General features: G+C 42.1%; 1 protein-coding gene across 7 annotated transcripts in view; it reads right to left on the reverse strand.

Annotated features, from left to right (window-relative positions):
- Positions 1-26,154, reverse strand: part of LOC110833211 (dual serine/threonine and tyrosine protein kinase) — a 101,027-nt gene that overhangs the window by 63,843 nt on the left and 11,030 nt on the right. For 6 of the 7 annotated variants that reach the window (XM_087355933.1, XM_087355931.1, XM_087355929.1 and 3 more), the window contains exons 3-4: positions 20,593-20,720; positions 10,222-10,361 (exon numbers count right to left, since the gene is read on the reverse strand). The gene's annotated coding sequence lies outside the window, so the exon portion shown is untranslated. Of the gene's footprint in view, positions 1-10,217; positions 10,362-20,592; positions 20,721-26,154 lie in introns of all 7 variants that reach the window. The other variant, XM_087355930.1, reaches the window with a different exon arrangement.

Genomic DNA, 26,154 nt, shown 5'->3' on the forward strand with positions numbered 1-26,154 from the left:
CATCCGTAGCTTTTCCAAAGCAATTTAAACTCTTGAAAATTCACCTTGATAATAGGACAATTTATTTAAGATCCGGCTTTCGCATCATAGCTCGGTTACCTCATACGAGTCTACACGGCGTCACATTCCACAAGTCTCACAAAAATTCGTTCATCTGTTATCGTATTCTTATGTGGGACATAGGAGCAGACAGACATGTCGAAGTTGAATATCGTACACCAATAGGCACTGAAGCCCTGCATTCTCCCCTAAATTTAAATTAGTTATTAGGTCTAGTTCCCTTACAAACGCGGTCCTACACAACTCAAACTCTTAAATTCCTGCTACTGAAGATACAAAATACAAGACAAATGTGCAATCGTTACTCCGACAGCTTCAATTCGCTGTTGGAGTCCACACTATTAATAAATGTGGCTTCGTACTGGAGAGGAGTCATGTTGACATCACACGTGATGTAACTCAACGACCAGTGAGTTTGGGTTTGTTTAGACAGACCTCGTTGTTTAAACTGGAGTCTCCATTTCCAGAATGACGCACGAATTTACGGTATGAGCGAATATACGAAGTAAAATTAAAGTAAACTTTAATTTTTCTTCCTTTCACCATCTGTCAGTCTGTAGCGAGACAAACCTTGCGCTAGGAATAAGCTCCACGTAGAATTTACAGAAGCTTATATCGGAGTTTAAGTCTTACATGCGAATATTTTAACGCCGCAATACTGAACTGTAACATAATTAACGAGAAATACGTATAAAATTGTGGTTGAAAATCCTGAAGAGAGGTCACTCGAAACGCCTACGAGAATTGATGTTGGAAGCGTTTAAGAGGGAAATCACATAGCCTCTGCGGTGAATCAATTCTTGACAGTCGGTTCAGCAACCCTGGCTCTGTTTACAGTTCTGTGATTTCTCCGAGTTTCAAAATCACCTCTTCGATTTAATAACAACAACAGAGTAATTAAAATATATAATATAATTCAGGTCTATACACAAACTTTACTTACAGATGTTAAAATTTAAAATTTGCGCTATTCATCGTTACTACGATGTTACAATACTGCGCCTTACAGCCTTACAAGTTTGTGTATAGACCTGAATTATATTATATATTTTAATTATAAAACACAAACATGACGCATTTAAACTATAAACAACAGAGTAGTCTGTTAATGTTTAAGTTATCATACTTTTTGTAGAGAATGTACTGCAATCGTAGAGTAATCGAGATGTTTATGGAAATATAAGTTTCTGGGTTCTAGTAAACTTATTTAATACTGGAAATTACCGTACCAACCAAGAGATACGTATAAATGTCGAGTGATCACTCTTATTTTGAGTACAACTGTAGAACGGAAATCGTGTTTCATATCTAGTCTTCCGTTGTCCCTCAATTTGAATGCAATATTAGTGTCTTACGATATTTCATAACCTCCTTCTCCATTATGTATTGTACTCCATATGATTATCCCATGCTACGTTAAAGACTCAGGAGCTCATACAACAGGCCTACACAACATTGAACCCTACAGAAAAGCTTCCACTGCTCCACTTCTCCGTTCATAATTGTGGTGGGAATAAATAGGTCGTGTTCATATGCAGCTGATGTGACGTCGGGTGTGATCATCTTCAACCACACGCATGAATCAACTTGACAACGAATAATTCAATTTTTATTACATTTAATACTGGAGAATTTCATAAAAGAAAAGTTAAATTATTTCAGTTTTCATTTAGATAGGACATTTTTTTAAAGGCCACTTTACATAAGAACACAAATACTTGCTCTAGCTTATCGCAAACACTGCATAAGTGAGTTTTCATCCCACTTGGATAAATATAAAAAAATGAGTTCCACAACTCGACGTCAATTACTTCATTAAGCGTTCACAAACATATTGGTTAATCAAAATTAGCACATGTGATCAAGAATGACGTCATGTGCAGATCAATTCAGATTTTGTCCTCTGTCTGGCCACATCTCGATTCCGAACATCTGAATCTGCTTGAGAACTAGTAACTGGCCTGTTTAATAGCGCAACAAAATTCCCCAGTTTCGTTATTACGTATTACAGGCCCACATGACAATAGACAAACTTAAGGCAATAGTCTCGTAGGGGATGGTAATCTCCCGGAAGTCCACGTTGCTGACCTTATCAGTGCGCAGTAAAGAATCTGTCAGCTTAGTGAACGGTAATTCTTTGTCGGTCCCTCTGCGAACAAACAAACGAATTCGTGGGGAACAAGTGCAGCCGCTGAACCTGCCCCAAACAGCGCTGCTACCTGTTTTCGAGTTCAACTACCCCTCCCTCTCCCCTCTGCAGCAGACACTCCCCACGAACACTAATTTGTGGGAAACTGCGTCCACTCTCGTCGTATTTTTGCCCCTTACATGCAAACTTCCCTACAGGCACCTGAAACCAAGTAGATACGCAACATCCGAGATATTTATTTATTGTTATGACGGGGTAAAACCACGTGTCTCTGGAACTACTGTGGTTTGTCCATCCCCCCAGATAATGCACGAATAAATATGAAACATCGATGTAACAATACTGACAGGTAAGAACGAAGAACTCGTGAGAAGATAATTTCCACTTTGTCCACCAAAAATTCCACAAGGACTGGCCTGGGACCGAACCCAGGCCTCCTCCATGTGAAGCCGGCGACTAACCGCCTGTATTACGGTATGGCCATTCAAGACTTAAAAGAATCTGGCAGGACAGTGCAATACTGTAAGCGAAAGCCAAGATTCTTCGTACAGACAAATAGAACCAGCTGCAGATTACGTCCGTTTGTAATAATTAATTTCAGACGAATTTTTGGGGACGACATTGTTCATTAATCACGTGATTGGTTATTTGTCGGCGTAAAGTTATTCCGGGCGTCTGACATTTCGATAATTTGTGGGTATACAGAATACACGTCACACATCCCATCTTCTCCCGCTGAGGAAATCCACAAATGAAATAAGCTTTGATGTACTCGGAATTCGATTGACGAGTGTCCCATCCCTTGAAGCAGCATTCGGATTAGAGTCTGGGGTGTGAGGCTCCACGCTCGGCGTTCAGCCATTTAGTCACTTAGCTAGCCAATCAACCACTCTGCTCTTACTCCAGAAAAGAGGAGTTCTCCCGCATTTCTTTCGATCACGGACAAAGCAACTCAGTATCTGAGAAATATTTAGGTTTTTCTCGATAGGAGTATGAAGACAGCTGTCGTCTGGGACCTTCTCGTAAGCTGGGCCGATTTCTACACGGCGCAACATGCCATAAGAAAACCATCTTCAGGTATACCTGAGTGTTCTCCAGAACGAAACGTGTAACCTAACCTATTCAATTACATTTCCAAAAATCTTGAGCTATCTTTATGGATTTTCCTTTCGGAGTGGAATTTGAGTTTTCTACATGCGGAAGGAGAAATGATACAAACGAATGACGTCTATTGCTTTACTGAAGAAGAGAGCGAATATTTTACATACGGAGAAAAATTATTTTCCAAATGCGTTCTAGCCATTTTAATGCCTAATGGTCGTCATACTTCATTATCATACACATACATTTTTTTTACCACAAAACTTAGTCCAGGTGCAGAAACAAATTTCCATTCATCCTATTTCGTTAAATAATTTCAATACGATAAATTTAAGAACCTGGATTTAATTTGCCCTGCATCATTTAATGTGGACCATCAATACCAAATTCCATCAAAATCCGTGAGGTAGTGTACTAAAATCAAAAGCCTCGCTCGCTGTATTTTACTTACTGTCAGCGAGCCAACATTTTTCACAAAAAATATTATAATCTGTTATCAGCCTGACACTTTGCTACGTCTAATAACTTCAAATTCGTTTTATTTAATTAAGGAAGTGCCTGTGAGGAACTCAACCATCTCAAAATTACTCCAAAACCTCCACGAGAATTACGCTATATACAGCCCTCATCATGTTAAGTGTTTGATGCGGACACCGGAGGAAGGGTGTGTTAGCAAAACACAAACATCGTTTCTAGCCGATCGTACTACATACAATGCGAAACTAAACACAAGCGCTGTTAATCCTGCCACGCGTTTGCTCCAAATGAGGACAAAATTTGTAATATGTACCGACTTGTTCCGTTTTCCACGTGTGTGACGTGAGCATAGCCAAAGTCGGTGGAACTGGCACACCGAAGTAACCGCCCAGAGGAAATCTTGATTGCTAGAGTTAAGTTCTTGACAAGGAAATGTGCTGTGAGCTGATACAAACTAGATTTACCCAGTTACAGGTTCACGCCTTATGTACGTATTTGCAAACATTTCGATTTCTTGTACGATTCAAATCCAAGCAGCGAAGGAGAACATTTGAGGATACCGCAGTTTTATTCAGTCCTAAGAAACGCCAGGTTAAGTATTAATCGCAAACAGAAAGCTGGGAAGTAAAATTAAGAATGCAACTTAAAATAACACAAAATTTATTCCGCCACAGACGTCTTCAGCTACACCAATCAGCACTAGTCAGTCCTTGCTGCCTCATCGACCTGATGATGGAGGCAGCAAGGACCTCTCAAACGTCGGTAAACGTCTACCATACTACGAGACGCCACACCCCAGAAGACGGACATCTCAATTATTGACACTTCAGACAGTTCCTAAAATAAGTTATCTCTACGCTGTAAAAATAAAAGGATTTTTTTGGGCGAATTATGTAATATAATTATATCACCTTAATTGTTATGCCCAACGTTTCCGGAAACATATAAATATCACGTAAGAGTAACAAAAGGTGTGTTTTAATGTGGAAGAACAGAGTTCTTGGTTCGTACGTCTACAGTACAGATCAATTCCACTTACAATCACGAAGCTTATTTACCTTACGTACAACAGAATTCATGAGATACGACAACCCCTTGATCCAGTTCGGCTGATTTCGGTCTCTCAACTCGATTTTCAGTTGAGTTCACAATTTCGCGTTATTCAAATCCTTTCTAATATTTGCTGGCATGAGGATTGGAATTCGCGAGTCTGAATGTTGTTATAATTCCCTACCCAAGATAATATTCAGAGAAAAAAAATATCTATACACAATATAAACATAATCACAAATCCCAGTTTTCTGATCTTTGAAATCAAAGTTTATCTAAAGCAAAATTTAAAAATTCAGTTTCCACCAGAAACAGAACACAACACGTCCTCATTATGGAAATCAATTGCGCTTGAAAATGTTGAGAAAAAAATGTTCTAGGCCAGGGAAACCTGCTTATAGACCACAAATCGACCGTAGGACTTCTCGAATGCGATAAGGAGATTATATTTATTTAGTGTTCTGTCTGACGCCATGTCCATATGAACAGGATCCTTCCATCCTTTTCTCGGACTGGGACCTGTTCATATACGTTCTTGGCAGATGATCCAGAAGTGGTTTGCCATTGCCTTCTTCTGTGTGTGAATGGGATGCCACGGAGAAACCGGGGAAGCCCCCGGAGAAAAACTCCGTGTTGCCTAGACCACGGCCTTGCCCAACACAAGTTATAAATTCGGGCACCACCGGGAATCGAACCCAAGACCCCAGGATTACAAGGCCAGCGTTCTAACCGCTAGACCACCTCATCTTATTATTATTTAGTGTTCTGTCTTGACGACAGGTCCATATGAACAGGATCCTTCCATCCTTTTCTCGGACTGGGACCTGTTCATATACGTTCTTGGCAGATGATCCAGAAGTGGTTTGCCATTGCCTTCTTCTGTGTGTGAATGGAGTAATTGTTGGGATGCCACGGAGGAAAACTCCGTGTTGCCTAGACCACGGCCTTGCCCAACACAAGTTATAAATTCGGGCACCGCCGGGAATCGAACCCGAGACCCGAGGATTACAAGGCCAGCGTTCTAACCGCTAGACCACCTCATCTTATTATTATTTAGTGTTCTGTCTGAGGACAGGTCCATATGAACAGGATCCTTCCATCCTTTTCTCGGACTGGGACCTGTTCATATACGTTCTTGGCAGATGATCCAGAAGTGGTTTGCCATTGCCTTCTTCTGTGTGTGAATGGGATGCCACGGAGAAACCGGGGAAGCCCCCGGAGAAAAACTCCGTGTTGCCTAGACCACGGCCTTGCCCAACACAAGTTATAAATTCGGGCACCGCCGGGAATCGAACCCGAGACCCGAGGATTACAAGGCTAGTGTTCTGGCCGCTAGCCCACCGTGGCGGTGATAAGGAGATTACAGATACTTAAAAGCGATTTCTGGTTTCATGCTGCTAACGTTAACAGGTCTAAAAGGAGACGTTAGCTGTGACGGGTGTTTGGAACTGGAAGGCCGACTTCAGACTTCCTCGTATCACTTGATCAAAGCAAGAACAACTGCCAGACTTCTCCAGGATCGCTCTCCTTATTCCCAGCTGTTTTCATATACCCTCGCACTTCGGAGATGCGTTCCAAGTGGTCACTAAATGTACGCCATGTACGCAGCTGTACGTCCGCTCCCCCGTGAAGCACATTCTTGTACCAGTTCCTTGCTTTTCCACTATGAACCGATCCCTCCTACACGTATTTGTTAACACTTTGAAATGAAAGGTTTCCATTGAAGAAGTTCTAATTCCGCCGTTATGCCTGCAAATCGCTTATACGTTAACAGCTCACTCCCACTCACTTCAGTACATAAAACCCAGCTATTGCATTTTAAAGAAGGCATAGATACGCCGTCTTTCCAAAATCTGTCCTGACCGAACTTCGGGGATTTTCACTTGTAATCCGCTTTGTGCAATGAGTCATGTGATTTATTCAAGTCTCACAACACTAAATCTCTATTCATTCTATTGAAGCGCGAAAGAAGTATATGAAATGTAATGTGTAATCCGTGGTTGAGATGTTTGTTACCAGACTTCACGGGGTTAAGTTCACTCCGGTGCCATGATTTCAACTCTCGCCTCGGGGTTCTGCTATCTCAAGAGGGGCATCGTGGCGATCACAATGCACAAGTTTATCAGACGTCCTTATCTAGTCAGAACGCGCGCCAAAATAATAATAAAATATAAACACGCTGACAGGTTACAAATCTTTCGAAAATGTGTCAAAGTTAAAATAGTTTTAGAACAGCAGTAAAGAAACTACGAAAATGTTAAATTCAAGGAGAATTTGCTACTGTTTCATTCAGAATACCTTATATTCCAATGTCATATCCGAGAACGTAAAGTATAATTTTACAGAGTAGGTACCTCTCACCTGAAGATGGAGACAGAACCAGCCTCCGAAACGTCGTGGTTTTAAAGAACAGACGATGGAAAAAGTCCTGACAATTAATAATTTTAAGTGTAATCTACCGTCGTCAAAACCCTTTAGTACTGAAGTATAATTTTACTTGTTGTTTTGTATGTGTATGAAACGCGGTCTCTTACATTATGAAATAACACAGGTCTAGGATGTTTGGCAGCAGATTTCTGAGGGGCACATTTTCATCTGAGAGCGGAGGAGGCTGGAGACAACTCCATACAACGGTGTTTAACCAAGCGGCATTGTTAGTGTAGCATCAACGAGGGCGCATGACATAGATGGTAAATCTAATAAATAAATTAGTCGAAAGACGTGAAGAGAAGAGACCACTTGGGAGACCAAAGCGTAGAAGGGAGGATAATATTAAAATGGGTCAAAATGTAAGGTATGGCTATGTGTACAGAATCCATTCGTCTGAGATCAGCATCCATTGGCTGGCTACTTAAAACACAGTTATGGACTTTCAGGATCGGCTTTGTGAATTCAGCTGCCGGATCGTGAGGCCGTTTATCAGTGTTTTGGAGAAAACAGTGTAGATGAAGATGGAGGTAGTATGTTCTAATGAAACGCTGATATGTACCTACAAGTCCACACGGCCTTGCGACCCAGAAGACCAACGTCGACATCTTCACCGCCGTGAGATCTTCACATCTCATAAACGTCATAATATCACACAGGACGTTGAGGAAGGACTCAGTCATAAAACAGCCATTTTTTGCTCGCCATACCCAATACGTACTTTTCTGAACTTGGCAAGTCCTCACTATATGTCACAGACAGTTAAATCGATCTGTCTGAACTACACACGGACGCTGTTTAACCGACATAGAAAGTCTTAGCCTCCGTAATCCGCTTACATCTAAGGGGCCATAGTAATCCTTGTCTGTGCCACGACCAGCGTGCAACCACAAAGTAAAGTCCGCGGTCCACCGCCTCAGAGAAATGAATCGACTGACGACGATGTCCTTCTGGGTTGTGACGCTGGCCGTGTAGAGGCAGATACCAACGGCCCAGAGGAGCGTACGGGCTCTTCAGCGAGACTGCAAAGCTAGCGTCAGAGCTCAGAGCAACAATATCGTAATCCTGACCGCCGTGAGAACCTCAAATCTCACCAGGAAGACCGGTGTTCGTGCCTTTTTAAAAACTATCCTTAAGGACACACGAAATCACAGGGAGCGATAAGTTAGTGGAACTGATGGGTTTAAAATCGGGCAGGATTTTTGTTTTCAAGAAGTCGAACGGTGGTTTTTCTGAAGACATTTGGCAGATGTCAAAGCAAACTACAGTCCTGTTCTCTCTCTATCTCTCTCACGTATGTGTGTTTGCGTGCGATCAGAAGGTAGTTAGGGCTGTTTACAGCCGAAAACTTAAAACAAAGAATAAAAATTAAAACAGGATATCCTGAGTTAATATACGCGTAGGAGGTAATTTTCCGACTGTAACAAAGACAGTTTTTCGTGTTTATTTACGTTCTATAGCTTACGTTTCATACGACAGGAAGAATTTTACGTAATTGAGATAAGTCTGGGTACAAATGAAAAGACATTCTGGAAGTACACAAGAACGGAGTCACGAACACTCGTGTTTTCAGATAAGTATTATGCGAGAGGAATTTTTGGATGTGAACGAAAAGTGTTTACTAAAAAAAATCTAGTAATAAACACGTTCAAGTAATGGAAAATCTTCAGCTGTCATTTCGTCCCGAAACCAGTGAAATCCTACAGGACCTTTTAGGAGAAAGAGAATAAATGAGACAGCGTTGGGTAATATATTTGAAGTTTCCAACTAACTGACATGGATCTGAATGCTAGAAGCTTAAAGCTAAATGCCGAATAACAAAGTTGAAAAACAGAAGCTTCAAAGAATACCCACTCTTTGATATACGCAGGTCAGAAATTGTTTCGTAGGAGTCGGAGTCGGTACATTTTTATCGACTCCGACTTCGATATAAAATCTTAAGAAACAATTTCTATACCGTGTGAGCCGCCGGTGGCCTAACGCTTAGGGAGATTCAACGACGCGTAGAGCCACGTGGTGTGGGAATAATGCTTTGTAACTTTGGCTCCTGCACCTTAAGACTACAAACTGTCTACAAATAAACCGATATCTGAAATAACCATTAGACGTATATTTAAATATGGGCTATAAGTCTAAAAAGTAGGCTGATGATTCACGTGGTGGTGATGAAATCTCTTATGGTGCAACTTAACATTTTAGTAGGTTTACCCTTATTAATATATATTGAGCTTTTATGAAGGTGTCGGAGTTGGAGATTTTAGTACCAACTCCACATCCCTGTAAAAATCACTGCTTCATCTCCCTGCCATGAATCGCGGTGATCCTGATACGCAAATACGAATTCATTACGGAGCTCCACGATACTTCGTAAAATCACGCGCCCCGACAAAAACTTTAACAGACTGCGTCTAATGAAGTACAAGCATTATGTACTGAGGACAGAGTGTGTTGTTGCTACCATACAAATTGCCTCAGAAACAACAAACAACGTATATCTGTTCTTTACGTGGGATATTCATTTCCGACCTCCTGCTCCTCTTTCACGACGAGTTTTCCACTGCAGAAACAACCCGGGACACACACATCTATTATCTGCGTAAGCAGAACACGACTCCGCTCACATCAGGAGCTTGTGGCTTTAGGAACGAAAAAACCAGCAGCATCCCTAGACGTGGTTTGCGATATTACGCTCTTAATAACCAAATTAATATTCGACTCTTTGAAACATTTCATCAGGCCAAAAAGGCGTTGCTGTCTTTAAGTTTTCAAAACTGTACATGAAATTTCGCTTTGAACAGTGAATATCAGGTGTTAACGAACGAATTAACAGAATCCTCCTGGACTATCAGGCGAGTCAAATATGAACTCTAGAGGCAACAAAGTACTTCAGAGAGAAAGCTGCAAAGTCGACTAAAAACAACATCTTAATGCGTAGGTAATGAAATAAACGTACTTACAAGTTGGACTCTTCAACACTTCAGTCTTTCTTCAAACTGTATTCTGTGTCATGTCATCTCAGGCACTTCAAGGAAGGCGAATTCCATTCCGAATGCTTCTGGCTTTGACTTCAAGCCGTCTCTTAGGAAACTGTTACAACCTGTATGATGGACGATAATATTAAAAAGGTACATTTACAACTGAATTAAAACTATATTTTGTTCTTAAGAAAATTGTCATCATTTGTTCATATTCCTTGATATGTCAAAGTGACTGTACTTTTCAGCTGTAAATAAGTTTTATTTTTCATTCGTGCATGAGAAGCCCGCAACATCCGAACCTCGCCCGCCTTGAAAGCAACAAAACCCTTCCTTGTGTACCACCTCTGCGTCAGAGGGCAGCAGTGACCTGCAATAACATCTATTAATAATGCATCTGATGACACGCGAGAAAAATCTAAAAGTGATGAGCTGAAATTCATCCGGTGAAATCCAGTACGTTACAAATGCATTTCTGTAAATGGAATATTAAATATAATTCAAAAATATAAAATAAAATACATGCAAACGGAAATTACATCCACTTATGTTAAATTTGCGTCTTTATAGAACTAATTACTGTAATAATTAGTCTCTATTTGTAACTCATTGTAATGTACAACAACGATGGCTCTGTAAGCATGAGGTAAACAATAAGTTTAATTAGTGCATTAATTAACTAACTCCATGAAGCAGAGACCTTGTTGCGAAGGTTTAGCCTTTTTATGGAACAGGAAAGTTTATTACCGTGCACACAAGAGCCCGCCACCTGTCCTAAGCCAGATGAATCCAACCGACAGCCTCAAATTCTATTCACCTAAGATCCGGTTTTAATAATTAATGTATGGCTCTAGATTGAGAGCCAATTGCATTATGAATACTTCGCTGAATTAGTATTAGATTATTTTGATCTCATAAAAAATTTGAAATCTGTGTGCTATAGAGATATATAATAGATAAATAGACACACTTTGCAATGCATTTATTATATTAGTTCCCGGCTCGGTGAATTGGGGCCATACGATCAAACATAATTTCATCAAAACCGTTCGTTTATGAACACAGAACTGTTTGTTCCGAACGCCTCTAGAAACATACTGAGTGCATTGTCAGGCACATGAGGGTCGGATTCGCATTGCGTTTTATGGTCTTAAAGATTTCCATCTGACCCATGACAATTAAATTACTTTCTGTTTTGTTAGAGTTGTATGGTCCTAAAACGTCGCACAGACGAAGGGATGAATCTGCTTTTCTGTGCAGCTGGATAGGGACCCTATTTCTGTGCGTGCAAAGCGATAACCCCCCAATTGCCAGAATGACCAAACCACCCACGATTACTGTTCTGACGATGCTAATATCTGCGGCGACAACTTCTGCAGTGCCCACGTCGCCAGACACTGGCAATTGGCAGTGCATTCAAGTGTGAGAGAGGCTGGATGGATGGGGCGTGTTGCCATGGCGACGAGCGGGTTGCTCCGGCGCTAATCATGCTATTGAAGCGTCGAAGCTCGTATCAGGTGCTGGGAACAGCGAACCATGCGCACCTGACGCTACGGTTCAACGCCTTCACAGAATAGCGCTATGCTCGCATTTAACGTCGACGCCTGCCCCTTCCCTCCGCAGCCCGCTCTTTCTGCGCAGTCTTCTACGTTAATAGGCTTACAGACACCAGACTCGTCCGTCAGCCATCCCGCCCGACCTGCGATTGTGGAGGAACCTAGGAGAGCGTAGGTAGCATAGGCCTGCAGGCCAATTCAGACATCGACAGGCCGTAGTTGTTAGGGAGGGGAATAACGCGTTCCCCAACAGAAGACGCTTTCATGAATAATGGTGTAATTATCAGACGATCGTACTGCGCTGTCCGGGTGCAGAACACTGATCAATCAGTCTCACGTGGGAATTGCCCACTAATACGACCCCTATCTCTTTCTACCCGAGTCTCGAAAACAGATCTTTTCCTTCTCCCCAATATATCCGCCACCATCAGTCAAGTTCGCCTATTTCCGGTTATTAAAGCTCTCGAGTCTTATAAAGGTTTCCGTGGGAAGAAATATTGGCTTATTGCACACACTTCCATTTAAAATATCCGTATAATAGGCTGACCCGTCTGACACATAAGTTACTCTAAATGACATCCTCGAGCGTCGTAAATAAGTTATTGGTCACTTCCACAGGAATTTAAAATGCAGTGTATTCAGTGACAAACCGAAACCCATCTCTCAAACTGACACCATTTTCAGCTCTTCTTACAAAAACTTAAGTAGATTTCATTGTTTCTATGAAGCGACAGTTGACTCGTACCACGAAAATCTTGTAGTTCTTGGCAGAGAGCTGTGCAGTTCCTGCCGGGGGCCAGAAAGTGACAGTTACGCTCCAGTTTATCAGCAAACGCACGTTCGTAGGCATAACTCCACGGAGGACAGCCCATCTTCAGTTGTCACCGATACCAATGCGTCTTCATTTTCAGACGGTTCAAAGTTAGATTCTGTAGTCGGTTTCCCGCGGGTAAAATAAATACTGAGATACAAATTTGAGGTAGGCCACGATCGATTTCTTGATGATATGTGTTAATTGTATAAATTCACAGGCTACTGAAAGAATAAGGAATCTTTTGAAAGCAAATTTTATTTCGTACGCTCATTCATTTGCAGGTAAAAAACATTTTTATTAATCCTGTACACATGATCAATCATAATGCATAAATTTTCTGTTTCCTTACATAAATAGCAACGCACCGTTTCTTTGGCGGAATCTAAACTCACAGGCCCTAAAGGCTGTATCGCAAAGAGGTAACCTAAGCCCCAAACGATTTTTGTGTGCATTAATAAGCCTTAAACCCCTGGTAATAAATCCTCTATCAACTTTCGCGTTTTGAACATGTTCTCCTGCGAAAATGATACATCCTATCTTTATGCTGGCAATCTAATTTATAATGTAAACAAACCTCTGACAACTGCAAAGAGGAGGAATGAGATGCTGTTTAAAGAACTGCCTCCTCTCGCAAGTTCAGAAGGGAAGCGATGATAACTGTTGGGTACCTGAGAAGGCGGTGGATTTTGTATTTACCATTTTCGTACGCCACATAAATGAACATTATAAAGACTGAATCACTCTAACAAATTCACTGCCGGCAGGTCAAAATTCTGGTTATATCCCCTGGAAAAAGCAACCATAACTACCCATTTGAAGCACGAAGATCGCCTAAGTACGTAATACTTAAATTTTAAGTTCGTACCTAAAAGAAAACACAACGCGTCTCCATTACAAAGATCAATTGATTAATGCTGTTTAAGGAAATAATCGTATTCTGGAAATCATATGAAACCAATTCTACGTGGGGAAAATTCGGAGTTACGGAATGCTAAAGCAAATGGTACATACAACCACAGAGTTTCAAAGGGCTTTAGTGAAGTCATTTGGCGCAACAAGCCAGAAGAACATCAACCTCGCCGCTGTGATAACCTCACAACAAGGTGAGTACCAGCCATTGTTTATAAAATAATGACAACAATATGGGTAAGAACCGTGTAAAGTTCATTTATTATATTTATTTAGTGTTCTGTCTGACGACAGGTCCATATGAACAGGATCCTTCCATCCTTTTCTCGGACTGGGACCTGTTCATATACGTTCTTGGCAGATGATCCAGAAGTGGTTTGCCATTGCCTTCTTCTGTGTGTGAATGGGATGCCACGGAGAAACCGGGGAAGCCCCCGGAGGAAAACTCCGTGTTGCCTAGACCACGGCCTTGCCCAACACAAGTTATAACCGGGAATCGAACCCGAGACCCCAGGATTACAAGGCCAGCGTCCTAACCGCTAGACCACCTCATCTTATTATTATTATTAGTGTTCTGTCTGACGACAGGTCCGTATGAACAGGATCCTTCCATCCTTTTCTCGGACTGGGACCTGTTCATATACGTTCTTGGCAGATGATCCAGAAGTGGTTTGCCATTGCCTTCTTCTGTGTGTGAATGGGATGCCACGGAGAAACCGGGGAATCCCCGGAGGAAAACTCCGTGTTGCCTAGACCACGGCCTTGCCCAACACAAGTTATAAATTCGGGCACCGCCGGGCATCGAACCCGAGGCCAGCGTTCTGACCGCTAGACCACCGTGGCTCTTAAAGTTCATTTATAACAAGTTGATTCAGTTTGAAGAACAAGGTGTAATTCTTCGAGTGAGACATCATTACAGCTATTCGCAGTTTCAACCTGACCTAACCTAACCTAACTAATCGAACAGCACGTCATAAACATTTCGCGGCGAACAAAACACAGCGCACTTTTCGTTCAAATGTCTTCCGCAGAGCAGCAGCAGCAGCGCAGCTTCCGGTGCAAGTCTCTCGACTTCCTACAATGGCGGAGAGGACTGTCAGAGTCGGCGCATGATTAAGGGAGCTAAAAATCATATTTCTATAGGTTACAGCTAACAGACATGACAGTTCACGCCAATTTAACTTCAACTCCGATAAAACTTCACGTCTACGTTCAAAGATAGTTAATACTGAGATCCTAAAACGTGCCTTGCTTTCTCCTTCTGTAAAGTTACTTATTCGCAGTGTACGCAATGTCAGTTCATTTTGTTTCTTTGTTTAATTTTTTTTTAAAAAAAAGACAGAATTCATCAGTGTCCTCACACTACACAAACTGCACGAACTACAGGCATTCTTGAGAAGCTACTCGATAAATTCCTCGCCTCTTCTGAAACCTGAAGGTTTATTGCCGAGTTCATAACAGCCTGCCATCTCTCCCACTTCTGAGCCAGATAAATTCAATCCACACCCACAACCCCATTTCCTGAAACTCCGCTTTAATATTATCCTCCCTTGCACACCTAGGTCATCCGAGGTGTCTGTTCCCTTCAAGGCCATTCATACACGAAGCTGAGTTTGTGGCTGTGCACTCTGGAGCAGGGCGACAGAAAACATGTTTGCCATGCTCTATACGAAGTGAACTCTGAGAGAGACCGACCTCGCTGTATGACAGCTAGAGGGGAAGGGACGGGGGTGCTGTGAGGGGAGTGGGCTGCAGATGATGTCGCCTTTCAGAGGTGTCAACGCGGATAATCGGCTCGCACCAGATAATTAAACGTCGCAACCAAGAGGAGAAGGGGGGGAGTCTCATCTCGAAGGGAATGAAGCTCAGATTAGACCACGCAAGAATTATTCTAATAACATCCTTTTGAATACGGGCGACAGGCTTACAAACCGGGGGTGTTACCTGTAATTAGCGTACAGTCTCATCACTTCAGCCGGCGGAGGTCTGAGCGTCCTCGTGATCTCCGACATATTTTCTTGAACTGCCGAGGTCTGAATTTCCGAGTCGCGATTTTAATAACATCAGCGCGACACAATCGATGCAGAAAAAGATTTACTATTATTAGAATCTTCATTAAGAAGCTGACAGTCGCTCTTATCAAACCCGAAGGTTCATTACCGAATTCACAACAGCCCGCCACCGGTCCCTGTCCAGGGCCCCATTAATGCCGTTCTTTACACAAAAATTCCACCAGCCGAAAGCCATTAGTACAGAAGAATACAGGTTACTATAAAAGTGGCGTCATAAGTGTGGTATAAGTCATGAACACATAGAATATCGGACGTACAAAGTAATTGGCCCACATCCTCATTTCTGAAATAAACAGCAACAAATTCGAAATGTAGGACGCGTTTCTCTTCCAAGTAGTCCACTACTTTCCTTTAGTCAACCAGCAGATAAACATCGCATTGGACTACTTATTTTCAAATACAAAATATAATATTCCAGTATCAAATAAATAGTTTTTTGATAACAGAGTATCTAGTTACCTAACACAAGAGTATATCAAAAATAAGGGCATTTCTGTTATGATTTCTCATGAATTCCGTTAGTCAAGTACTTTAGTCCTAATTAAGCTGTTACTAAACTTACGCTTAGTTTACAGCGTCTTTCGTCATAGTGCAAAACGTAAAAGAAATTCTTGAGTCGTATCGCCGTAAAGACTTGTGGGTAGGTCCTAACATTTTGAGGGAACATGTCTCAATCACATCTGAATATTGAGGCAGTATGTTCCTCCGTAACACTGATATCTGACAACCTGTTTCTCTTTGAAGCTCGAAGCTCATACGAATAATATTTAATAATCTAGTCCGTACCGAAAAGAAAACACAACATTTCACCATTACGACGATCAACTGGTTAATGCTATTTAGGGAAATAACAGCTGTTTACACCGAGACTCATACGAAATGCACAAATACATCCTGTTGGCGTAAAAGCATGTGTTACATACAGGCACCTCTAAACTTTAAACGGTGCATAACATTTCAGCATGTAGGCCTAGACTTTTACGCGTATCTCGACAATTCAAACATCTCGATTTTTGGGTGAAAACTTGGATCGTGGCTGTGCTAATTCCTGCGCTTCGTCATAGCAGCTTCTCAAACAAAAACCAAAAAAAGACCCAACTCGCTAACCCCTCCCATACATTTTTCTTTCATATATTTATATCTATTTTGAAGTTTAAAGCCCCCCTGCGGTCGCAGTTCGCCCGTTCGCCCCGGGCGATAGGGGCGATTATCCTGTCTGAAGAGCTGTGCCTTGATGCGAACAGACAGTATGGCTGTCGGCTCAGGGGATCACGTCAACTTGAGGGGGGCAATGGAGCATGGGAAGATGGGAGGGGGGGGGGAAGCTAATAGACAAGACAATTCAACATGGCGGCCACTTTAAGTCGTCAGTTCTTGTACGATGTATATCATAATAATGGGTGTCTGTGTGTCTTGTTTATATAGACCACGTCACATTCGCTTACAACGTGACGAGGCTATTCAACGATCTGCAGTCACTTTGGTTAGTCTGTCGAACCAAAGTTACACAAAGGAACCCAATTCAGAGAATCGGACTTACTCGACTGTAATTTGCCGAAGTATGGCACTGTAAAACAGCTGCATTGATAAATATTTAAAAGAAGACACAATAAATAAATTACGTAAGCAAAAGTTTATCCTAATTTACGATTTGTTCCGGTGGAATGAAGGGAAAAAGCCACTCGGAAGACCTAGGGGTAGATGGGAAGACAATATTAAAAATATCTTACGGAAGCAGAGATGGAAGGCGTAGATTGGAAAGGGTTCGATGCCGGGTTCTTGTGAACACACTTTCAATCCAAAGAGAAATAATTATTTATTTATGTTGTTTATTTAACGACGTCATCAGTACCTGAGACTGTGTCGCGTCGAATGGTGAGATGACTGACGAACAGCGAATTGGAAAGGACATGGAACGAAAAGGTACTAGAATAATGTCAGGTACTATTCCGCCATATGTCTGGAAGAACTGACAAAAACCACGAAAAACCACAGTGAACACGGGAGCTGCAATATACGAAGCAAGATTACCAACCACGTGACGTTCAGCGCGTATCAATATGAACACACCGAGACGTTCTACTAAAAATGTGTTTACTTCTTACAAAAGAACAGACAATACACGGGCGTAAGATCTGAGAACCTGAATAAATGCATCGAGGAATATCGCCTGCGGCTTCCTGAAACATGCTCAATATTCAGGGGTTGCTTTTCATTTAACGAAGTTACCAACAATTTGCTCCTTTAGCTGACGCAGATGTTTGAGAGCACTGAGCTAAGAGACGAGGTTTGTCAGCTCACCCTCTGAGAAGATCATGATCTCAACAAAGAGGTCTTCCTCCTTATCTGACCCTGACCCAACTAATTCACTGAGGCCCAATGCGTGTTTCTTCTTGTATGAATATCTGTGCCGACAGCAACTTTTCAAACAAACTACCTTCCTTACATGAGCGCATTTGGTCCGCACAATACACCCCCGTCTAAACACTTCACCACAATCGCAAGGCCTTGAGCAATGCAATCCCTTTAGAAGGCTCTAAGTCCGCTACGGCGAGGGATCACGATTTTCAGAATAAAGTAACACTAAGTTTCGTGCTATGCGGGCTTCTGTGTTGCGAGGCCTTTGTGAGGTGGATGCTCGATAAATGAACACCATGTGATAGAATTCCTCGACATAAATGGTCGATAAATGAACACCACGAAGTATCACATCGATAAAGGGACGCCATGAGGGGAATGTTAGATGTGACAGAATTCCTCGATGAAAGTTCCCCATAAATGAACATCATAATATTTCGATAAATGAACACTACACGCCCGAATTCCTTGAAACTTTGGTTGACGAGCGAGCACCACGAGATTTATTATTATTATTATTTAGTGTTCTGTCTGACGACAGGTCCATATGAACAGGATCCTTCCATCCTTTTCTCGGACTGGGACCTGTTCATATACGTTCTTGGCAGATGATCCAGAAGTTGTTTGCCATTGCCTTCTTCTGTGTGTGAATGGAGTAATTGTTGGGATGCCACGGAGGAAAACTCCGTGTTGCCTAGACCACGGCCTTGCCCAACACAAGTTATAAATTCGGGCACCGCCGGGAATCGAACCCGAGACCCCAGGATTACAAGGCCAGCGTTCTAGCCGCTAGACCACGTCATCTTATTATTATTTAGTGTTCTGTCAGACGACAGGTCCATATGAACAGGATCCTTCCATCCTTTTCTCGGACTGGGACCTGTTCATATACGTTCTTGGCAGATGATCCAGAAGTGGTTTGCCATTGCCTTCTTCTGTGTGTGAATGGAGTAATTGTTGGGATGCCACGGAGGAAAACTCCGTGTTGCCTAGACCACGGCCTTGCCCAACACAAGTTATAAATCTGAGCACCACCGGGAATTGAACCCGGGACCCCAGGATTACAAGGCCAGCGTTCTGACCGCTAGACCACGTCATCTTATTATTATTTAGTGTTCTGTCTGACGACAGGTCCATATGAACAGGATCCTTCCATCCTTTTCTCGGACTGGCACCTGTTCATATACGTTCTTGGCAGATGATCCAGAAGTGGTTTGCCATTGCCTTCTTCTGTGTGTGAATGGGATGCCACAGAGAAACCGGGGAAGCCCCCGCAGGAAAACTCCGTGTTGCCTAGACCACGGCCTTGCCCAACACAAGTTATAAATTCGGGCACCGCCGGGAATCGAACCCGAGGCCAGCGTTCTAACCGCTAGACCACCGTGGCGTACTACCACGAGATTAATGTTCCATAAATTACAAGGCGGAATGAACAGTTTGTAAACAGAAATCATAAATCGTGAGAATAAAATGGAGCGATATGTGGGCTGAGGAGACACTCTCACACTAAAATTATCCATGCGGAGGGGGACAATATATTTCTTTGGGTCTTAATTCAATTACAGACGCTATATCAACAGTAAAGAAATATTATCGTAACTGATACACTTGAAAAGATGTCAAATTAATCGGTCGTATTCGATTTTTAAGTTATTTAAGTATCTTATTGAGAGGCAACGAGTAAGATCAAGAATCCGAAGATGGCTGTCTTCTGGGTTGTAGCTCCGTGTAGTCTGGCAGAAGTTTACCAACGTTTGAGAGGCCCTTGCTGCCTTCATCATCAGGGCGCAACAACCCAGAAGACAGCCTTGAAAACCTCAAATATTACTAATATCAAGAATACTTCAGTGAGGACAGCCGTGGTATTAGTCCTGAATCAAACCCGGGACCCCTCGAATATCGAGCACCGGTGTTACTCACTCAACCGCAAAGTGCGGTGAGGTTCACGTAATTGGGGGCCGCACGCAGCAGGAATCCAAGACGCTCTCTCGGGCAGCGCAGACGAGGTCAGTAGCAACTCATCTTCCGAACAAACTGAGGATGGGGGGGAATGAGGAATGGCGATGGTCTACTGCACGAGAGTGGAAAACAAGCGGCCTTCGTCTCTCCCAGTTTTATATTTTGTTTGAAGGACCGACGAAAACAATTCACATGCCGCAGAGACTACCTTCAAAATTTCATAGATCCTCACTTATCAACAAATTTCCCGCTGTTATGGAACCCGAACGTTCATTTATAATAAGATATTTGAGGTTCTCACGGCATTAGTATCTGCCTAGGATGGCTTGGCTGTCTTCTGGGTTGTAGCGCCGATTAGCCTGGTAGAAATTCACCAACGTTTCAGAGGTCCTCGCTGCCCCCATCAACGGAGATCAAGGACCTTGGAAACGTCGACAATCTTCTACCATCTTCGGACTCACCGCCGTGAAAACCTCAAATCCTACTTAGTATCTACGCGCTTATGTAAACGACGTCACACTCAGAACAAAATCCACAATATAACAGCACTGACAACGAATCGCTTAAAAATAATAATCTTCATGTTCACATACATAATTCAGTCTATTTGTTCTTCTAAGATCAGGCTATGCTACGTTACGTCAGATGCTGTTGTGGTAGAAATAAGTTTATACGTTCCTCTTACCATGTTTCGTATCCAAATTCAGTGCCATAGCTGCAGGTGTTGGGAGGCACTGAATAATTTCGTCTTGTATTATCGCAGGGCCCGTCCGCGACTGCTCCAAACCCCGTTTGTCTTCAGGATTTAGTATTCTGGAACAACAGAAACGCCTTACAGAATACGAAGGCAAGGGAAGACTCGCACATACGACGCCACAACCCAGAAGAACATCGTTATCCTCGCAGATAGATTTCCTTGAAAACATGACAAAAAAAGGTTCATTATCGTATTCACAAAAGCCTCCCATCTGCATTCACCCCTAACATATCCATCAAGGTCTTCTGAGTTCTGATGCCCTGTAGTAGTATTGGTGATTTTCGACGTTTCGAATAAATGCATCACCTCCATCGTCAGGGTTCATTCAACTCTCCGAACCGTTGGTGACCACCACCAGATTTTACGGCGTCACAACCCTCAAGATCACAAGCAAAATGTTTGCTTCGTGTTTGCAGACTAAATCTTCATATGTAGGCCTGACGCATGCTTACATGACATCCTTCTTGATTTAACCCAGCGACAGGCCTATTGCGAGAATAGTACAAGTTACGAAACTTTATTTCATGTTGAGTATTTAATAGACTAAGCCAATAGGCGTCGATGGATAGATGAGAGAATGAGTAACGAGTACTACAGATTTATATTTACGATCTCATTATGATATTTTACTATTGACACCTTAAATTTTGGAATAATTTATGACACCTGAGAGAAGAATACACAATTGTAAAATTATCCCTCTCCCCATTTCAGAAGCTTACGCGTTCAAGAGTCTTTATAAAACAAGGGGAGTCCCTCCTCCACATCGCCAATACCAGTTCTCTTCATTGCAAAACCCACATAATACAAATACAAAAGTTTTCTCCCGATCTGGTCGACAGAATATTAAAATAATGGTGCTCAGTTAAAAGGGGAAGGGATAAAGGAGGTGTTAGCGTGATTCAAGATCACAACTGAGCGCCGGAGTTTGTTCAAGTGATTGCGGTGTCTCCGCTCTGTGTAACCCCCGAACCTGGACAAGACAGGGTTCTCATTCCGTCCTACGAACAATAGAGACGCGATTTCAGGAAAGACTGCGTTGTTTGACGGTGGATCGTGACGGCAAAGCGATCTTAGTGATGAGGACAAGGCGACTCGCAGTTACGCGAAACAAAGATTGCAATTATTGTGATTAAAAAGACAGTTTAATGCAACGCAGTCATTACAGAAGTGAGATTAGGAAGATTGCTATCTTCTGGATTGTAGCGCCGTGTAACGTTTCAGGGGCCCTCCATCATCAGGGCGATGAAGATCTCTGAAACGTCAGTAAACTTCTACCAGACTACACCGCGCTACAACCCAGAAGACAGCCAACTTCGTGCTCATCGCCGTGAAAGCCTGAAATCCTAGAAGTGAGATTTTATCTTCTCACGGTGGTGAAGCTGACGATGTTCTTCTTCTAAGTTGTGACCTCGACAGACTTATAGGCAGATACCGACGTTTCATAGGGACACGGCTTCAGTTCAAACAATTAACTGGTCAATAAATTTATAAATAAATGTCTTAAGATATAAATGAAGTCCTTTAGATATTTTTTAAGAATAAAATACCCCGATTAAAGATGCCTGTCTTCTACGATGTTATGCCATGTAAATCTGGCAGAATCTGACCGACGTTTCAGAGGTGCTTACTTCCTCCTGTGTTCATAAGGACATTGGATATGTCGAAATTTAGGTCATGTATTTGCTTTTACTTTGCGTTGCCACCAAAAGTACCGAATAGCATCCATCACAAATGAAACTTGTGTTTGTAGTCACTCTCTCTCTCTCTAAAAAAAGGACTACCGAGACACGTGCAGCATTAAGTACCTCGCAGTATTCTGTAGTTCAAGCAACAACGCTCCTAGTAACTCAGACTTTAGCCTCGAATGGTAGGATCATTAATGATTAATAAACTTGGAATGAACCGCCATGGTCTAGCGGTTAGAACGCTGGCCTTGTAATCCTGGGGTCTCGGGTTCGATTCCCGGCGGTGCCCGAATTTATAACTTGTGTTGGGCAAGGCCGTGGTCTAGGCAACACGGAGTTTTCCTCCGTGGCATCCCAACAATTACTCCATTCACACACAGAAGAAGGCAATGGCAAACCACTTCTGGATCATCTGCCAAGAACGTATATGAACAGGTCCCAGTCCGAGAAAAGGATGGAAGGATCCTGTTCATATGGACCTGTCGTCAGACAGAACACTAAATGATAATAATAATAATAATAATCCCTACATTTGCTTGAAGAGCCTGAGATAAGCACGAAAAATTTCCGGGCAGAGATATGAACCAGGAATCTCCCGAATACGAAGCGGGTGTGATAATCTAGCGTTACAAATGTCCGAAAACAAAAAGTATAATCTTAAACAAGGTAATTTAAAAAAACCCTGATAGAATATTTGAAAGTCTGTTTGTTTTAGTAACAATTACTTGTAAATTCAAGTTAATTCCTGTGTTTATTATGGGTGATTTAAACGATACACAGAGAGTTTATTAAAGATGCAAAGCGACTTCGGAGCGTTTTAGAACCAAGTTTACCACTCACCGTCCTCTTGAAAGTGGTAGTTACTCTTAACATTATTACTTTTTCCGGACTGTGCAGAGCGTTATGCAAAGAATCTTGTTATTAAATTACAACTGTTTTCCACTCCACCTACCGCTCGTGTCCTCCCTTCCACTTTGCCAGGGCAACTTCATCACTAAGAAGTCAATAAAATCCTAAAATAACGAGTTTGATTCATCTCCTGTTCGTTTGTGTGCGAGGTAGAACGGTTACACGTTTCCTGGGTTAGGGACGGCAATATGGTAATTACTGGGCCCCAGTCCACTTTCCCTGTAGCGTGGTTGAGTCAAGTGGAACACGAAGCGATACGGAACATACACACAGACAGACAGACAGACAGACAGAGGGGCAGAACATAAACAACAGTCATCAACCGAACCCTTGCGTTCGCCACCCGGTAGATACATCCTGGTGCCAGCAACTGTGTTGTCTGGATCCCAGGTAAACTTACGCTGACGTATACATAAAACACAAATGTTTCTTCTTTCATTGATTCCTTAATCCTCTAGAGCAGTGGTATTCGACCATTTTTGTTCGCGTACCCCCAGATATAATTTCTCTTCAACTTTGTACCCCCAAAGTTGTTGGTGTATAATTCAAGTTATACATAGTATATAATCCACATCTAAAATAAATTAAATAAATTACATTACTGATTATTCAGTGTTTATCATAAAATAATATATATATTTTTAAATTTCACGTACCCCCTAAGATGTCTTCGCGTACCCCCAGATATAATTTCTCTTCAACTTTGTACCCCCAAAGTTGTTGGTGTATAATTCAAGTTATACGTAGTGTATAATCTACATCTAAAATAAATTAAATAAATTACATTACTGATTATTCAGTGTTTATCATAAAATAATATATTTTTTTTAAATTTCACGTACCCCCTAAGATGTCTTCGCGTATCCCCGAGGGTACGCGTACCCCAGGTTGAATACCACTGCTCTAGAGCATGAAGCTGATCTAAATTATATTTGAAAAATTCAATCCCGACCTCAAAGAAAACACAGCACTTCACAAAAACAAAGACCAACTATTTATAAGTGGTGTTTACGGAAATAATGGCTGTTCACAGTGAAAATCAAATTGAACCCATAAATACTCTGTGGGAAAAATACAAGTACGTGGTATCTATAGTAACCACTGTACAGTCCAAGACTGTAATCTTGAGACTTGCAAGGAATGAAGGAAGTCCGTAGCGTTAAAGGCAGACGCTCTCACCCCGCAAGTCTCAAGATTACAGTCGTGGACTACTTTAAAGTGTTGACGACGCTTCGACTACATAAATACTACTGCATCCTATCAAATACGGAGATGATGATGAACGCTCGGCGGTTTTCAGAATACGAGAGGAGGTAACTTTGAAGACGCTTTCCGAGAGCCATCTGACGAAACCGAAGAAAATTATAAGACGTTATAAAATATGTGTTTATAATATTTTAAGAACTACAATAAATATTAAAGACAACAACAGAAAGTTTTACGCATGTGAAATTTTGTCCATTAATATTGTAAATGAGTGGAGTACCTCAAATGCATATCTTGCAATTGATAAAATCAGCAGCTCAATAAACAATTATTTTTGCATCGTGCGTGGTAGTAAGTTGTTGACGGTCGATTTAGATCGAGAAAAATTAAAATTAAATGCTTGTGTGACGGCTAAAATAAATACAAATTTGAAGACGGTTGTGTTCTGGGTTGGTGCGCCGTAGATTTTTATCGACGTTTCAGAGATGCTTGCTGCCTCCATCATCAGGGCGTGATATACGTTTCTATAAGGACACAGGATGTAACGTTGTAATGATACAGTAGTTGGAAGGGCAGTGGGAACTGGTTGCTGTTTTGTGATTTCTCTCAATCCCAACAAATGAATGGCATCTCCGCCCATTTCCCTCCAGATTCAGCCTCGGCGTCTCTCATTTGGGGGTCCCGAACATCTGCCGTTCCTGTAGCTAAATAATGAAACAAACAAGACTGACTGCTTGGTTTGACTCTCGACTGTTCGTAATAACCAAAGGAGGGGAACAAAAACACGAATAATTTAACGCTGCGAGTAGGCAAGAAATATCCATCCTAACGACACGGATGGCTCGTTAGCATCGGATTTGACTCTTGAGGCCGGAAACCGATCGTCCTGCTTAGGTTGTCGTTTTCCTCAGTCACTCCAGGCAAATGCTAGAACAGTTCCATAAGGACGGCTAACAACTTCGTCAGATTTGATTATGTCACGGCGGTGAGGGTAACGATGATGTTCATCTGGGTCTTGACGCCGTGTAGACTCGTCTGTAGATTCAAGGATTTCGGAGAAACATACTGTCTCCATCATCAGCACAGAAGATGGAGTTCGTATCTGCCGACGAGTCTACACGGCGCCAGGACCCAGAGGAACGTCTTCAGACCAAGATCTGTTTCTATGATCATTCTCCTCACCAGGGGATCCCGACAAACTTCTTCGGAATTAAATGTTTCAAACTTCATTATTGATCGACTGATAACAGAAGATATAAATTCTGATAGCTGAATAATAATTCAGACATTTTTAACTGCTGTGATACCAGCTTGATGAAATGAAATGTCCTAGTTTTAGTAAACACGAATTTCGGTAACCTGTTACCGAACGTCGGGGCCGGCTGGTTTGCACTCCTGCTTTGTATTCGGTAGGTCCCGAGATCAAATCTCGGCCCGGAAACGGCTATCATGAATGAGAATTTTATGACCTTTCTCAGTCAGTCCAGGTAAATACCAAAGTAGTACCTCGAGATACGCCATGCCCTTCAGACATCATAAGGCCTGCTTATAATTGAAACATTACTCGGCGCTGTACAACCGTTATTAAATATACGACAAACAAAATAAAGAAATTACCGCCTTCATAATAAGCCAGCCAATGAAAACCTCGTGACAGTTCGGACCATTAAAGCAGATTTCACAGTTT

The sequence above is a fragment of the Zootermopsis nevadensis genome, unplaced genomic scaffold (genome assembly GCF_977971745.1).
Source record: "Zootermopsis nevadensis isolate Lab colony 2312 unplaced genomic scaffold, Znev_1.0 Znev_ptg000025l, whole genome shotgun sequence".
Classification (NCBI taxonomy): Eukaryota; Metazoa; Arthropoda; class Insecta; order Blattodea; family Termopsidae; genus Zootermopsis; species Zootermopsis nevadensis.